Source organism: Zootoca vivipara, chromosome 1 (assembly GCF_965207765.1).
Source record: "Zootoca vivipara chromosome 1, rZooViv2.hap1.1, whole genome shotgun sequence".
Taxonomy (NCBI): Eukaryota; Metazoa; Chordata; class Lepidosauria; order Squamata; family Lacertidae; genus Zootoca; species Zootoca vivipara.
The window spans coordinates 58,917,666-58,929,733 of NC_142582.1; positions in this window are offsets into that span (position 1 = coordinate 58,917,666).

Below are 12,068 nucleotides of genomic sequence, written 5' to 3' on the forward strand. Positions count from 1 at the left end.
TCTTTTGCCCACAGCTCTGTGTGTGCCTGCCACAGATTGCACACTTCTAAACTAAAGAGAGAAAACAAGGGCGTGTTTCTTGGCAACTATGCATATTTCCCAGAGAATGTGCATATTGGCCAGAAAGTGCATAAAATGCATTTGAGATACGCACATTGGAGATTATGCATATTGGAAAAAGAATGTACAAAATTCACTCGAGATACTCACATACCCCAGCACTTGTTGGGGCTTATGCATATTGGCTAGCAGAAATATGCACATTCCCCAGTACTTATTGGATATTGTGCATATTGACTGGGAAATGTGCACAATTCACTCTTCATGGGCAGATGATGCACACATTCTCAATGAAACTTAGTGAACATGTGCAATGGTCAATTGTTAGGCACTTTATAACAACTCAACTTCCATTACCCCTAGCATATACACAGCATCTCAAACTGGCTTCTTGGGCATAACATTTCTAGCGGAAATAAACACACTGTGTAACTCAGTTTTCAGCAGCATGGATCAGACAAGGAAAGCACCACTGCTTCACCATGTGGTGTGCCATTCACCAAGCGCCTGTGTCATCAAAGCACAGCCAACTTCCACAGTCCCACTTCCGGAGACTGCAGTTGCGGTTTTCTAGGAACTTGTGTTAGCAGTTTGAGAGCAGATAGAGAACACGGGTGTCTGGATTGTTCAGTCATGTACAATATTTCATGGACAAATTGCAGCATCCGGAAAGCCCCCGAGCTTGTGAAGAATGTGGGGGAAGGACAACAGTGCTATTTTTGCATATGGACAATTTCAAAAAACAGAGACAGGTTTGCTTTTCATTCATCTTGTTGTTTTAGATTGATGGGAAGGCACAAATATATGTTAATATTCACTTAGGCTGCACATGCACTATACCTTTAAGGCGTGTTTGAAGCATATTTTTCCACTGAAAGAATTATGGGCACTGTAGTTTACTCCTCACAGGGTTACAATTCCCAGAACCCTTAGCAAATAACAGCTCCCAGAATTCTTTGAGTGGAAAAATGAGTTTTGAATGTGCTTTAAAGGTCTATAGTGTGCGCACTGCCATAATCTCATTTCACTCCATATTCTCCATCATTAGTCTGCAAAATCTGAGGGCAAGCAAGAAGAAGGGGAGGGGAATTACTTTTAAGCAATTATCAAAAGCATACAGACTTCAGCTTGGAAACTGCCTTTTTGCTTGAAAGGAAGCCATTCAAAGAGACCCACTTCCTCTTTCGCATAGAAGCCAGACTGGTCAGGACAGCATGTATGTATGACAGTTACTGGAACAGCTGTGGGGTGTCATGTATGTCTGCACACTTAAATGAGGAAGAGGAGCACATATTTTGGCTGCTTTGATATTCAAAAGGGGTGAAAGAGTAAGGATCAGGAGGCAGGGCTATAAAAATAAGAGATATTCCTGCAATAGTATTCTGTGTGTCATCAGCATTCTCTCCTAATGATTTATCATCCTGCCATGAAACATCGTTTCATTAAACTATTAAATAATACGGCCTATGGGGCTTTCCCTCCCTCCCTCTGAAAACAATGTTCAGTATAAAGAATTGTTCTGTTTGTTTTTTAAGAATGTGGGTATTTTCTTTTTAGTGAAGACAAAACTTTAGCCTTGCTCACCACCTAGGATTTACATTAGATAATTCAGCAGAGATATGTTGAGACACGAAACTGTTTTGTGGAGAGTTTTCTTTTGGGTGGGGGGCAAATATTTAAGATGAATAAACAGGGAAGACAAGGAGAATGAATTATTTTGCACAGTGCAAGCGACAAGAAGAGCTTGAGTAGGACAAGGCTCAGAACAGGAATACACATTTCGAAAATGCAGAGGAAAGCCACTCAGCAGAAAGCAATGTGGGTACATTAATGATTGTACAGCAAAGTGTGAGGCAATTTCTTTGAAATCAGGGCACACTGTTACACTTCACCGATTTCCCCCCATAATGAAGCAACGGACTATTAGCCAATTAACTTGCATGTATCACATCCTTGACAGATATCTGTGCAGGCAAAATTCATGCTGTTTGACCATAAGAGAACATTCTTTGGAGTTAGAAGAATCAAACCTCTTTCCTAGCACCACCACACTGCTGACTCTGCTGCTACACCTGCAGCTCTCGCTGGTACAGTAAGAACATTGCTGTTTGTAGGTGATAAATCACATTTCAAGTAATGTAGGAAAACACTTTTCAACTGTGCTTGGCAATTATTTTTGGAGAGAATGGGGGGGGGACACCTCCCTCCTCCCTTACCACAACATGACACTAGTTTTGTATTCTAGTTCAGTAGCTTGAGAACCATTCTGATCTGTGAAGCAGGAAGCAGGGTGGCTGTAAGGGATAACTACCTAAACAGGGAATGGGGCAATTATTTACTTCCTAGGAACCCACAATATTGTTATCTTGTTATATGGGTTGCATCCCAATTCTTTACTGCTGCATGTGCATTTTTTGAGCACATTGATTGGGGAACTACACTGCAAAATTCAGGAAAGTGGGTGTTCTGTACTAAGCTTGGCTCCTAGAACAATAGGCAAGTAGGATCGTAGAATGCAACAACTGATTGGCCTGTAGGAAAAGACCAATCAGGCTCCAGGAGGGAAGCAGAATCAGCCAGTAAGACGGGACTCATTGTGTAAATAATGTATATAAAAGCCTGAGGTTTGGGGGGCAATTTAATTGCTGTTTTACAAGCTGCAATTAAGAGCATGAAATCACTACAGGAATCTGAGTATATTTCAGTGTGCTTTTAGAAGGATGCATTGTGAAGCATCCCAGAATCAAAATCTACAGGAAGGAACTCTTCAGGCCCGATGGAGTTCACACTTCTCAGCCATTGGTAATGAGCATTGGCTGAGCGACATTAGGCATGGCCTTTTGGAATGGCTGTCAAATGGCGAAGGGCCTTTTCAGGTGTAAGCAGTCTTGGCGGCGATCCGCGATTTTGCAGCCTCCGGTGGCAGTTTCAGGCCTTGGGCAGAATCCTTTAGTCCAGGGATCAGCAATCTTTTTCAGCCGTGGGTCAGTCTACCATCCCTCAGACCATATATATATTTAAAAATGAACACACAAATAACCCAGAGATGCATTTTAAATAAAAGGACACATTCTACTCATGTCAAAACACGCTGATTCCCGGACCGTCCATGGGCTGGATTGAGAAGGCAATTGGGCTGCATCCGGCCCACGGGCCTTAGGTTGCCTACCCCCGCTTTAGTCTATCTTCCCTAAATTCGGGGGGGGGAGATGAAGCGGTGACCCACGCCCCCTTGCAGCGCTGATCCCAGGGTTCCCCGTTAAACGGGTCTTGAGGGGAGGCATTGGCCATATGCCGAGAGGTTGTCATTGCTCTCCCCTGCGATGGTGGCAAAACGGGGGGCAGGATCTCTGCATGAACACATGTTCTTCAGAGCTAGCCCAATCCCCACACATTCTGGATAACCCTGATGTCCCCCAGATCCACAGCTGGGGACTGTGAAGTATAAATGCCCAATGCCTGAGCCAAGGTCTCCCTACATCTGAAACTTAATAAAGTTGTGGCCAATTTTAATCCTATAGCACATTGTCTTGAGTCATTATTCCACTCGGGAGTCTCCTGTGGTTGGGGGGACTCCGCTTGTCCACGCAAGAAACAGGGTGGCTGTAAGGGATAACCACCTAAACAGGGAATGGCCCGGGGCAATGTTTTACTTCCTAGAAACCCACAATATTGTTATTTTGTTATATGGGTTGCATCCCAGTTCTTTACTGCTGCATGTGCATTTTTTGAGCACATTGATTGGGGAACTACACTGCAAAATTCAGGAAAGTGTGCTTTTCGGAGGATGGCTGTGTCTTGCTTTGGAAAGTATGGATTAAATGGGTTCACCTTGAAATGGGAATTGAATTGAATTTCTTCCCCAGCAGAAGGAAAGGAAAACTATATGAACATGATTTACCGTTGGTACCTGACCCCAGTTAAGATTGCAAAGATGTATAAAAATTGCACCAAAACATGTTGGAAATGTAAAGATAATGATGGTTGTTGTTGTTTAGTCGTTTAATCGTGTCCGACTCTTTGTGACCCCTCGTGACCTTTATGCATATGTGGTGGACTTGTAGAAAGGCAAAAGACTTCTGGGAAATTATTTAAAATGAGTTTTAAAAAATGTTTAAGCTAACTATTCATAAAAAACCAGAAGCCTTTTTGCTCAGAATAGTGGGAGAAGAGATACCAAGGAATCTAAAGAGACTGTTTATGTATGCTACCACGGCTGCTAGAATGTTGTTTGCCCAAAAATGGAAAGAAGGTACACCAGCGAAGCAAGAATGGATAACGAAGATGATAGACTATGCTGAAATGGCAAAACTTACCGTGAAGATCAGGCAACGAGAAGAGAAGAATTTACACAAGACTGGATAAAATTTATAGACTATGTTAAAGAACACTGTAAATATGTTAAAATATTAGCAGGGTTGTTGTAACATTTATGACGGGATAAATGTAAACAATTTATTTATTAATAAGATTTGAAACTTATAGAGGAAAAATAATGATATGTAAGATGATGACTGATTGAATGTGAAAGCCGGGGGGGGGAGTCAAACAAGATGAATTTGATGAACAATGGATGTAAAAATGTTGTTAACAATTTTTTGGAAAAATATTATTATTATTTTTTTAAAAGGAAATCCTATTGAATTCAATTGAGTTTACTCCCAAATTAGTGGGATTAGGATTGCAGCCCATGCTGTTAAAAGGAGCTAACTCAGATAGCTGCTTGTAGGAAAGAAGTTTCACTTCTCTTTTTATCTGGGTTAAAAAAATTATTTAACGGAATAATTCATGTTCAGCCAACATCAGGCTTGTTACCAAGGTTTCCTGTTCAAAATAAAAGTGAATTATTTTCTCCCCTTCTTTAGACAAGAGTAAAAGAAACAGACTGCATGCTAACATACAATTCCATACAAAAAGATGAAACAAATTGAATTTTATGATTTAATGTGACCAGCAAATGTGCTTAAGATCTGTTCAGTTTCTGTTAATTGGTTAATTGGTTCTCATGGGAAACTTACAGATTCTGGCTTCACACAATTAACTCAAGGCAGTGTCAATTTACTCTTGGCAGAAAGCCAAGGTCTGCCTGACCTAGAAACTACTCTCTCTGATTGGTTAACGACCAGCACTGAACTCTGTTATCTAGGAATTGGGTTTTTTTTAGGTGTTAGGAGTAGAAGTGCTGTGTATATGGTTGGAGAGAGGAAGAGTAAGGATTTATTTTGCTTTGCTTTGTATGCAGAAACTCTGCTGCTTTTATTTTCTTTTAATAAATCCTGTAATTAGTTATTCTGCGTCTAGCCGACTAGTCATTCCACCTCAACTAGCTTCTGCGCTGTGCAGGAAAACTCTGCTACGTTTGGGCTAAAGCCACTAGAGCTATGCCTGACACTTCAAAATTCTAAGAGGTTATGGGTTTCGTGCTGCCAGCCTGAGTTGTGGTGGTGTCAGCGTAAGCGGAGAGGTTCCAGTAGTTCCAGAAGTCGCTGTTCCTGTGGCGTTGGTGCAGCGGAAGGACACTGGCTGGTTCCTGACTGTCGTGAGCTGGTGACGCAGTGGACTCAAGGACGACAGCTGCAGCGTGTGAGTGCTGGGTGCTGTGGTTCCTGTTCTCTCTCGGTGGCCGTGAGTAGCTGGTTCCAGGTTCCAGGGACATCGCTCTCAAGATGGCCTCACAACCAGTTCAGATGGCTTTTGAGCGTCTGAATGACTCCAATTACTTGCTGTGGTCGGAACGCATGCAGGCAGTGCTGCAGAGGGATCATCTCTGGCAAGTGGTGAGTAAGTTTTCTGCGAAGCCTGATGATGAAGACCTCGATAAAGACCAAAGAGCAAGGGCCACAATTGTCTTGGGGCTGGAAGATTCCCAGTTGCCGTATGTGAGGGGAATCAAGACAGCTAGAGGTGTGTGGCAAGCACTTAAAGAACTCCATGTGCGTGAGACAGCGGTTTCCAAGCTGTTTATTCGCAAGGCATTGTACAAGGCAATGTTACAGCCTGGGGTTACAATGCAGGAACACCTACACAGTCTGCAGTTAAAGTTTGTTGCGCTTCAGGAAAGAGACTGTGCGTTAGACCAGCAGGAGAAGGTGGCTATCATTCTGAGCTCTCTCCCGGAAAGCTGGGATAATCTTGTTATGTCTCTAGAAGCAATGAAAGAGGGTGATTTAACAGTCAGTTATGTTACTGGGCGTTTGATTGAAGAATGGCAGAAGAAGCAAGAAAGGTCGTTGGCTGCAGAGGCTTCTACAAGCGGGCGGTTTGGAAGGAGTTCTCATGCCGTACCAGAGGTGAAGCAGCAGCAGCGTGCCAGTGAGGAGTCAGCGTTTGCTGTTAGGCGTTGTTTCCGATGTGGGTCTTCAGCGCATCTAAAACGACAATGTCCAGAGTTGGTCAAGTCTCAGTGGCCGGTGCAGGAGCAGAGACGAGATCAGCAGCAATGTAAAAAGAAATTCTTCAAACGAAAACAGTCTGCTCAGCTGGTGACCGCCGAGGTCAAGATTGCTGAGGAGAAACAAGCTGTCTGGGTGGTCGATTCGGGAGCGTCTCGGCACATCGTAAATTCAGATGAATTGTTTGTTTCCAAGAACTCTGCACAGCGCAGCCAGGTGGCTCTAGCAGACGGAAGTACTTCTGAAGTGATTTCGGGGGGTGCAGTTTTTGTTCCTTGTCTGCGTGAATGCCTGCAAAATGTACTGTGTGTGCCTTCATTAAGGAGCAATCTGATGTCTGTAGATTGTTTGCTAAAAGCTGGGTTTAAAGTGCATTTTGAAGGAGACAGTTGCATGATTAAGAAGGCTGGTGAGATTTTAGGCACTGCTAAGTCAGAAGGAGGCTTGTTTTGGCTTAAAGCAGGATCTCAAGTTGCAGCAGTAGTCAGTAAATCTCAGCCTGCAGTGAGCAACAAAGCTATGCATGACAACTGTGTGCACTTATTGCACAGGAAAATGGGGCATGCTGGCTGGAAAAGTGTACTGAAAATGTCTGAATTGGCTGATGGGTGCAATTTAAAGAGTTGTAACCAGTTTCTTGACTGCAATATTTGTAAAAAGGTTAAAACCCACAGAGTCTCTTACCCCAGGAGTGATAGAGTTAGTGAGTCACCGCTACAGCTAGTCCACATGGACGTGGTTGGTCCATTTGCTGTAAGCAGGGGTGGGTCGCGTTTTTCTCTAACAATTGTTGATGACGCGACACGTTACACTTGGTGTTATCCAATGAAGAATAAGGGTGACGTGTTCACTAAATTTAAAGGCTGGGTGGCATCTGTGGAAAGGTTTCTGTCCCTTAAACTCAGAAGGATTCAGACGGACAGAGGTGGGGAATTTATGTCAAATGCTTTTAGAGATTGGTTACAGAAGCGTGGCATTGGGCATAGGAAAACAAACGCTTTTCCCCCGGAAGAGAACGGCATTGCGGAGTGAAAACACAGATCTCTTCAAGAAATGATGTTTGCCATGCTTGATGATGCTGATTTGCCCATGTCTTATTGGGGGGAGAGCATGCTCACCGCGTGTTATCTCCAAAATAGGCTCTTTCATCAAACAATAGGGACAACTCCGTACTTTAAATTGTTTGGCAAAAAACCCAAAATTGACCACTTGCATGTGTTTGGGTCAAAAGCCTGGGTATTAATTCCAAAACAAATGAGAAAGAAGGGAGATCCTAAGACCAAACAGTTAGTGTTTGTGGGCTACCAGGAGCTAGGAAAAGGTTTCCGTTTTGCTGAAGGGACAAATGGCATTGTGATCTCCAGGAATGCCAGTTTTTGTGAACATAGTGGCTGGGAGAGACTACATGCCAATACTGAGGTTTGGTTTGAACCTTCCCAGGGGCTTCGTGACTCTGAAGGTAAACATAGAGAATCAGAGTCTGAGGGGGAGGAAAGTTCAGATAAGAGCTCTCAAGAAAGTGCAATTAGCCAGAGACCAGTTGCTAAGCAACAGAAGAGAGGTCATAGTTCTGAGGAGGAAAGTGGGTCAGAAGAAAAATTTTCTCCCAGAAGATCTAAAAGACAAAACAAAGGAGTGCCTCCAGAGCGGTTTTCTCCAGATACTGCAAATGTGTTTAGTGTAATTGCAGAGCCCAAGAGTTTTCAGGAGGTGTTAAAGTTACCAAAAGAGGAGGCAGAGCTTTGGAAACAGGCAATGGAGGAAGAGATGTCCTTTTTGAATGAGCACAAGGTTTTTACACCAGTAGCAGCGCCTGAGGGGGCAAAGATTGTAGGCTGCAGGTGGGTGTACAAACTTAAACCACTGGTGACAGGAGGGTACAAATACAAAGCTCGTTTAGTGGCTCAGGGATACTCTCAGAGGCCTGGAAAAGATTATGACGAGACTTTTTCCCCTACTGCTAAAGGGGACAGTGTAAGGCTAATTCTAACGCTTGGAGCAAAGAGAAAACTCCAGTTAAATCATTTTGACATACAGGCTGCATATTTACATGCATCATTATCAGAAGACCTGTATCTAGCTGAACCGCCGGGTTATGAGACAGGTTCCAATAGAGTGCTGAAATTAAACAAAGCTCTATATGGGCTCAAACAGGCTGCAAGATCTTGGAACAAATGTTTTCATGAGGCCTTACTGTCATTTGGCTTCAAGCAGAGTACAGCTGACAATTGTGTTTATGTACGTGGTACAGGCAGTAATCAAGAGTTTTGTCTGATCTATGTAGATGATGTATTGTATGCTTGCAAGACAGACAAACAAACTAAAAGGTTTGCTAAGCAATTGTCCAGTAAGTTCAAAGTGAAGGACTTAGGCCCTGTTCGGGCATATCTAGGGTTGGAAGTGTGCTGGGCCCAAGATGGCAGCTGCCTAATTAGTCAGCAGAACAAAATAAAACAGCTACTGACTACATACAGGATGCAGGATTGCAAAGGGGCAGCGGTACCTATGGATCCAGGTTTCATAAAAACACTTCATACAGATGAGAGTCCTGTATTTGAACATCCAGAGGTATATCATTCTGTAATTGGAAGTCTATTGTATCTAGCACAATGGTCCAGACCTGATATTAGCTATGCAGTAGGCATACTAAGTAGATTGGTCTCAAAACCCACACTAAATGCCTAGAAAGGGGTAAAGCAAGTTCTGAGATACCTCAAACAGACAATTGGCTATATGTTACAACTAAATTCTTCAGAGGATGAAATGTTGAGTTGCTACTGTGATAGTGACTGGGGAAATTTGCCAGATAGAAAATCTGTCACAGGATTAGTCATAATGTTCGGTGGAGCTTTAATCAGTTGGCGATCGCGCAAGCAGAACGTTGTAAGTGTGTCGTCAATGGAATCTGAGTACGCCGCATTGAGTGAATTATGCAACGAGGTGGTTTATTTCAAGCGTTTGTTAGCAGATTTAAATGTAAATTGTGGTGAACCAGTACAAGTTTACATTGATAATCAGGCTTGTATAACCTTAAGTAAAACAGAGGGTTTCAAGTCACGTTCCAAACATATCGCTGTAAAATACCAAAATGTTCGTTGTAGTGTACAAGACAATGTAATCACATGTACTTATGTATCAAGTGAAGAAAATGTGGCAGATGTATTAACTAAACCATTGGCAAAGATAAAGAACAAGCAAATGTGCAAGGGTTTAGGTTTGCTGGAAAAATGAGTGAACAGTAAAAGTTCCTACACAGGTGTTATTTGATGTTAATTGTCCAGCAGAATCTGTGAGGGGGTGTTCAGTTTCTGTTAATTGGTTAATTGGTTCTCATGGGAAACTTACAGATTCTGGCTTCACACAATTAACTCAAGGCAGTGTCAATTTACTCTTGGCAGAAAGCCAAGGTCTGCCTGACCTAGAAACTACTCTCTCTGATTGGTTAACGACCAGCACTGAACTCTGTTATCTAGGAATGCTAGCACAGTTGGGTTTTTTTTAGGTGTTAGGAGTAGAAGTGCTGTGTATATGGTTGGAGAGAGGAAGAGCAAGGATTTATTTTGCTTTGCTTTGTATGCAGAAACTCTGCTGCTTTTATTTTCTTTTAATAAATCCTGTAAATAGTTATTCTGCGTCTAGCCTACTAGTCATTCCACCTCAACTAGCTTCTGCGCTGTGCAGGAAAACTCTGCTACGTTTGGGCTAAAGCCACTAGAGCTATGCCTGACACTTCAAAATTCTAAGAAGATCATTAATGCAGGAGAATACCAGACTTCCATACACACGCACCCGTATCAGACAGGTGGATTCCCTGGAATCTGAACAGCACGCTGTCAGTATCAATGTAGAACAAGAAAACATGCAGTGGGCCCATTTTGTATTGGGTTTATACTGAGGAATGCTTTCCTCAAAAGCCATGTGCTCAAGAGCATTCTTTTCTTTCAATTCCTCTCCCCATCTTTTCTTCTTCCCCATTTTGCACATTGTGAAAAGCTGAGAGCAGCCACCTGTGGCTCACTGCATAGGTGGTCTAAGTACCATCTGGGGGAGGTAAAGGTAAAGGGACCCCTGACCATTAGGTCCAGTCGTGACCGACTCTGGGGTTGCACACTCATCTCGCATTATTGGCCGAGGGAGCCGGCGTACAGCTTCCAGGTCATGTGGCCAGCATGACAAAGCCACTTCTGGCAAACCAGAGCAGCACACGGAAACGCCGTTTACCTTCCCGCTGTTGTTGTTGTTGTTGTTTAGTCGTTTAGTCGTGTCCGACTCTTCGTGACCCCATGGACCATAGCACGCCAGGCACTCCTGTCTTGCACTGCCTCCCGCAGTTTGGTCAAACTCATGTTCGTAGCTTTGAGAACACTGTCCAACCATCTTGTCCTCTGTCGTCCCCTTCTCCTTGTGCCCTCCATCTTTCCCAGCATCAAGGTCTTTTCCAAGGATTCTTCTCTTCTCATGAGGTGGCCAAAGTATTGGAGCCTCAGCTTCACGATCTGTCCTTCCAGGGAGCACTCAGGGCTGATTTCCTTAAGAATGGATAGGTTTGATCTTCTAGCAGTCCATGGGACTCTCAAGAGTCTCCTCCAGCACCATAATTCAAAAGCATCAATTCTTCGGCGATCAGCCTTCTTTATGGTCCAGCTCTCACTTCCATATATCACTACTGGGAAAACCATAGCTTTAACTATACGGACCTTTGTCGGCAAAGTGATGTCTCTGCTTTTTAAGATGCTGTCTAGGTTTGTCATTGCTTTTCTCCCAAGAAGCAGGCGTCTTTTAATTTCGTGACTGCTGTCACCATCTGCAGTGATCAAGGAGCCCAAGAAAGTAAAATCTCTCACTGCCTCCATTTCTTCCCCTTCTATTTGCCAGGAGGTGATGGGACCAGTGGCCATGATCTTGGTTTTTTTGATGTTGAGCTTCAGACCATATTTTGCGCTCTCCTCTTTCACCCTCATTAAAAGGTTCTTTAATTCCTCCTCACTTTCTGCCATCAAGGTTGTGTCATCTGCATATCTGAGGTTGTTGATATTTCTTCCGGCAATCTTAATTCCGGCTTGGGATTCATCTAGTCCAGCCTTTCGCATGATGAATTCTGCATATAAGTTAAATAAGCAGGGAGACAATATACAACCTTGTCGTACTCCTTTCCCAATTTTGAACCAATCAGTTGTTCCATATCCAGTTCTAACTGTAGCTTCTTGTCCCACATAGAGATTTCTCAGGAGACAGATGAGGTGATCAGGCACTCCCATTTCTTTAAGAACTTGCCATAGTTTGCTGTGGTCGACACAGTCAAAGGCTTTTGCATAGTCAATGAAGCAGAAGTAGACGTTTTTCTGGAACTCTCTAGCTTTCTCCATAATCCAGCGCATGTTTGCTATTTGGTCTCTGGTTCCTCTGCCCTTTCGAAATCCAGCTTGCACTCCTGGGAGTTCTCGATCCACCTTCCCGCTGTAGCGGTTCCTATTTATCTACTTGCATTTTGACGTGCTTTCGAACTGCTAGGTTGGCAGGAGCTGGGACCAAGCAACCGGAGCTCACCCCCCCCCCCCCCGGTCACAGGGATTCGAACCGCTGACCTTCTGATCAGCAAGCCCTAGGCTCAGTGGT